This window comes from Capra hircus, chromosome 24 (assembly GCF_001704415.2).
Source record: "Capra hircus breed San Clemente chromosome 24, ASM170441v1, whole genome shotgun sequence".
Taxonomy (NCBI): domain Eukaryota; kingdom Metazoa; phylum Chordata; class Mammalia; order Artiodactyla; family Bovidae; genus Capra; species Capra hircus.
The window spans coordinates 51597-57812 of record NC_030831.1 but is presented as its reverse complement, the minus strand read 5'-3'; the positions used below and the strand labels follow the sequence as shown (position 1 = coordinate 57812).

Below are 6216 nucleotides of genomic sequence, written 5' to 3'. Positions count from 1 at the left end.
TACGTATGCACAATGGAGTATTACTCAGCCATTAAAAGGAATGCATTTGAGTCAGTTCTAATGAGGTGGATGAAACTGGAGCCTATTATACAGAGTGAAGTAAACCAGAAAGAAAAACACCAGTACAGTATACTAACGCATATATATGGAATTTAGAAAGATGGTAACAATAACCCTGTATGTGAGACAGCAAGAGACACAGATGTATAGAACAGTCTTTTGGACTCTGTGGGAGAGGGAGAGGGTGGGATGATTTGGGAGAATTGCATTGAAACATGTATAATATCATAGAAGAAATGAGTCGCCAGTCCAGGTTCAATGCAGGATACAGGATGCTTGGGGCTAGTGCACTGGGATGCCTCAGGGGGGTGGTATGGGGAGGGAGGTGGGAGGCAGGTTCAGGATGGGGAACATGTGTGCGCCCATGGCGGATTCATGTTGATGTATGGCAAAACCAATATGATATTGTAAAGTAATTAGCCTCCAATTAAAATAAATAAATTTAAATTAAAAAAAATTAGAGCTATTTTAAAGCAATGTTCAAATCCCAGGAAAGCCATTAGCTCCCAATTTTTACAGCAAATCTACTCAATTGTTTTATGGAGACTTTCTAGAGAGTACTGTTAAGGAGAACAAGATACAGGCTTGATCAAACTGCCATGTGAAGTAATAATATGTGTATAACGACTGATAAGTGATAGACGCGTAACACAAAACATACAACACATATAAAGTATCTTTGTTTTTGTTCTCAGTATTTCAAGAAGCAAGCTAATTTTCTTAAGCCTCTTGTAAATTCTTTCATTCTCTATACTGAAACTTTCTTCCAAAATAAGTTAAAATTGTAGCTACAATGTATGCAAAATTTCATTTCTTCACGCACTTAGCAAGATACCTTGTAGGCATATGAGATAAAATAATAGCTTAAAATATGTTTGAACCATCGACTCTTCACCATTATGTTCTTTCAGTTCAGTTCAGTTCCGTCGCTCAGTCCAACTCTTTGTGACCCCATGAATCACAGCACGCTAGGCCTCCCTGTCCATCACCAACTCCCGGAGTTTACTCAAACTCATGTCCATCGAGTCGATGATGCCATCCAGCCATCTCATCCTCTGTCATCCCCTTCTCCTCCTGCCCCCAATCCCTCCCAGCATCAGGTTCTTTTCCAATGAGTCAACTCTTTGCATGAGGTGGCCAAACAATTGGAGTTTCAGCTTCAGCACCAGTCCCTCCAACGAACACCCAGGACTGATCTCCTTTAGAATGGACTGGTCAGATCTCAGTGCAGCCCAAGGGACTCTCAAGAGTTTTCTCCAATGCCACGGTTCAAAAGCATCAATTCTTTGGCACTCAGCTTTCTTCACAGTCCAACTCTCACTTCCAAGTAAAACTTATGTCATTCTCTTTTGTTTCTCTTTAAAAATCTGTCTATCCTTCAAGGCTAAGTAAAAGATGCATGACCACTGGCTTGGGAGGTTCCTGAAAGTAAAACTATATCTTTCCCTGTCATCTATTCACCAAATTTAAAGTGTAAATTTGGTCATTTATTTAAGACTACTTGTTAGTCATTCAGAAAAAAGGAATAACAGAACTAGAGTTTACTGCACATATACAATATGTTTGATGTATTATCTATATTCTTTTGTTCTATATACCACTTTATGAACAAAATCATATTAAACTGGTTTTGTAGATAATGACTGAGTCAGGTCAATTCATCTTCTCTGACTTATTTAGTCAGAACCAGGTATAGTCTCCTGATCTAAAACTCATATTTTTTCCATTGCTATTTTTCAAATCTAAAGTGATTTTTAAGTGAATTTTTGACACAGAATCCATTCAAAATCAGAAAAATGTTCTTTAATAACCAAAGTAAATATTTAGCTACAATTTTGAAAACAATTTTGTTTTCGTTAGTTTGCTGACTGTGTCCTTGACATCCTTATTTCTCAGACTGTAGATCAGGGGATTCAACACGGGGATGACCGCCATGTAAAACACAGAGGCCAGTTTGACTGTGTGCCTGGAGGGTGTGGAGTTGGGCATGGAGTAGAGGAAGAGGATGGTTCCGGGAAGATGCTGATGGCGGTCAGGTGGGAGGCACAGGTGGAGAAGGTTTTGCAGTGACCACCAGCTGATTGCATCTTCAAGGTGGTGACAATGAGCATGCAAGATGTGAGAATGACGAGCAATGTCATCACCTCATTAAAGGTGGCGACAGTGAAAAGAAGCAGCTGGCCGAGATAAGAGTCAGAATAAGAGAGGGAAATCAAGGAAGAAAGCTCACAGAAGATGTGACTGATTGTGTTGAAACCATGAAAAGATAATTTGACAGGAGAACACTTGAGTCAAGGAGCAAGCTCCTCCCCCTGCAGATGACACGACCACTAACACGGCACAGAGTCTCTGGGACATGACGACTGTGTAGAGCAGAGAGTTGCAAATAGCCACGAAGCGGTCATAGGCCATCACAGCAAACAGGATTAATTCAGTCACCACAAAGGTGCGAATGAGAAAGAACTGCACCATACATCCCCCAAATGAAATGCTCTGCCTTCTGCAAGTAGGTTCACCAACGTCTTGGGAGCAATGATGGAAGAATAGCAGAAATCCACAAATAAGAGGTGGCTGAGAAAAAAGTACATGGGGGTGTGCAGTTTGGGGTTAACTTTGATGATGACCATCATCCCAAGGTTCCTTGCTATGCTGAAGCTGTAGATGGCCAGAAATGCCAAGAAGAGGGAGGCTTGCAGTTCTGGGTAGTCTGAGAAACCCAAGAGGGTGAATGTGACCCCAACGGTTATATTTCTCTTGGTCAGAGACATGCTTCCTGATGGACAGATCTGAACATCTGTCTTGGAAATAATATATTAGGAGTGACTGACACATAAATCATGCTTACCCGTGCCCTGTGCAGAGGGGATATGAAATGAGCCAAAATGAATCTGTGTTATAATCTTGATAGGGGTTCATCATCCAAGGCAAAAATAGCTACTGCTTCAGAAAAGAACTACTCGTTAATTTTTTCCTCAAGAATTTAAAACTTAATTCTGTTCAAGTTCAGAAATATAATTTTAATGACATACAAGTGTTATAATTACAAATCAAGCAATTTTGCCTGTAACATGTAATCAAATCCTCATGTGAGACATTCAAATATGAACCCCATGAATTCTGCAAAATGAAATAATTTTAGCTGATACAGTCATTAATAAAAAATGAAAAGACTTGAAATAACTTCTACAATCAGAAATGTTTTACATAAAATATGTGCATATTTGTGATGTAAACAAAGATTAGTCTGTGTGGTAAGTAATAACAACTTACTTATTGTTGTTTAATTGGTAAGTCATGTCTGACTCTGTGACCCCATGGACTGCAGCCCACCAGATTCCTATATCCATGGAATTTCCAGGCAAGAACACTAGAGTGGGTTGCCATTTCCTTCTTCAGGGGATCTTCCTCACCCAGGGATCAAACCCACGTCTTCTGCATTGGCAGGTGGATCCTTTAATGAAGCCACCAGGAAACCTTACTTACTTATGCTCATATTTTAAATATCTGATTAGCACTTTAATCATCATCCCTCTTTTTTTGACTGAAAAGGTCAGCTAGCAAATTAAATAATGATTTACAGCTTTTGTGAAACAATACCTATTGAGTGGCTTTTCTTTACATGCGAGCAACAGAAACTTGAAGAAGCTATGACTTGCCTGGTGACATATAGGCACTGATGCTCAACTACAGCTAGAGCCTGTATTCCTTAATTCCCAGTGACATACCCATCTCTACACCAGGCTGTGATTCACATTACAGATGGAGATATGAGCATTTCTACTTTGTAAAGATCACATTTCACCCCTCATTTTGCTAAATTTTTTTGGCCACTTTAAAGACAAATTCCATGCTATAAAGCTATAAAAGTTAGTCCAATATTTATGTGTGGGCTGCAGAGATCTTCTGATCTGTGTAAAGATGGAACATAAAGAACAGATGTTAGGGAAAGCTCTTTTTAGAAATAAATATGATTAAAAGTCCTAAATATTGACACTTGTCTAGATGATTCTCTCTTCCTTAGGCACCTAGAATACTCAAATTGTCAGAAGCATGGATGAAAATTGAGATTCTCCACACTCTGATGACACTTAAAATAAAGGAGTTCTTAATATAGAAAAAAAAATGATGAGATTTCTTAAACTGACACACAGATAGGAAGCCCAGTTACATTTAAATCTCTGCTGCTGCTTCTGCTAAGTCGCTTCAGTTGTGTTCGACTCAGTGCGACCCCATAGACGGCAGCCCACCAGGCTCCCCCGTCCCTGGGATTCTCCAGGCAAGAACACTGGAGTGGGTTGCCATTTCCTTCTCCAGTGCATGAAAGTGAAAAGTCAAAGTGAAGTTGCTTGGTCATGTCCGACCCTCAGTGACTCCATGGACTGCAGCCCATAGGCTCCTCGGTCCATGGGATTTTCCAGGCAAGAGCACTGCTACAAATGCATCCCAAGTATTCTATGGAGGTTTTCATACTAAACATTCATTGTTTATCAGAAGTTCAAATTAAATTTACCTTTCTGTAGTTTTGCTTGCTAAATCTGTCAACCTTGTATCTAGAAGAATTTAGAATGTTATTGTGAACAGTACATTCCACTTGGAACTTCCTTGTTTTAGAACAATAGGGTCTTGCCTGCCAGAAATTCCCTCCATCAAATAATGAAGACTTCTTGCTCACACTAATATATCTGGTAAGGTCATCTCTGTTTCCACATCCCTAGAACCAACTGGCTCTAGATGTTTCAGCATTAAAGGTTAGAGGTCCCACGTAGCAGGACTCTTGAAGGTCCTGTATGTTCAGATATTCAAGGATTTAAGGATCAGTCAGAAGGCGGTCTTTCCAAATCAATTCTCACTATTATAAAATTCTGTACTAGTAACCTTTCTCAGAGTTTCTCAGACTCAGCACTATTGATATTTTGTGCTGATTAATACTTTTTTATGAGTACCTACACTGTTCAAGGTATCATATATAGCAGCATCTCTGGCCTCTATGACAGTATCACCCTCCCCCTGGTCTCTCCATTGTGGCAATGAAAAAGGCCTCCAGGTATTGTCACGTGTACATTTAGGAGGGAGAGAAGGTGCATAATTGCCTGTAATTGAGAACTACTGTCTTGTTTCTTTTATCCTGGTAGATTTTCATTTTTCTTCTGTCTAACTTAAAACTATTTCTTATCTCCCAAATGATGTTATCATATGGGTTAAACAATTTAGCTTATCTTTGGATCTGGGAAGAATGGTCTAAAATCTTCTTTCTTATGATTTCTTTCGAATTTTTTTTCATTTTGCTTTTATGAGCAGACATATTTTTCCCCTTGCTCTAAAATCTTATTTAGAGCTAGTCCTATTGATTCTATTTCTTCAGAAGATTAATTTCATTCTTTCAGTTCAGTTTTATGTAAAGTGAAAGTGAAGTCGCTCAGTTGTGTCCAACTCTTTGAGACCCCATGGACTGTAGCCCACCAGGCTCCTCCGTCCATGGGATTCTCCAGGCAAGAATACTGGAGTGGGTTGCCATGTAAATACCTCCCTATTGTCTGAAAAGTCACAGAAGCACAGAGCCACATATCTGAAAACACTCAGGTCCCTCTGTCCCTCCCCTCCCAGAAAACACTTGCCCCTGAGAGTATGAAGAAGCTTGGTTACACCAAGGCCCCTCTATAGAGCTCTCTAGAAAGTATGGCCTTCCTGTTCTAAAAATGTAACATTTGCAGTGGCTTTAACTTTCCCTAAAATAATTTTTCTCATAAAGAACTGACAAGCCTAAGATATCTTCTAGATCACCTTACATGGTAAAGAAGATCCTATTTTCTCAAACCTATACACAAACCTGCAGGTGGGAAGGACAGCCTCCCCTCCAGCCTCTGGAGAGTCGCTGGTTTGGGGGAGAGGACTCTCATGTCTCTGCTACTCCCCGTGTCAACAAGACCGTAGAGAAAACTCCCTGCTTTGTTCTTTGGAGGCCTCAGAACAAGCAGTTAGAATCAATGACTGTTTTCTGATGAAATTCTGACTTCTTGAAAAACAAACAGCAGCTTTAGAAACATTTTATACAACAATTGATCAAAAGTGTCGATGTCTTCTCCCCATGCTCCATGATCACTGAGGTAGAATCCAAAACATTTTGTATAGTAACAAGAGACAGCAAAAGTTATGTTT

The 6216-nt window shown here is 39.8% G+C and overlaps 1 pseudogene; it reads right to left on the bottom strand.

The window, feature by feature from the left end:
- Positions 1888-2828, bottom strand: LOC102185700 (annotated as a pseudogene).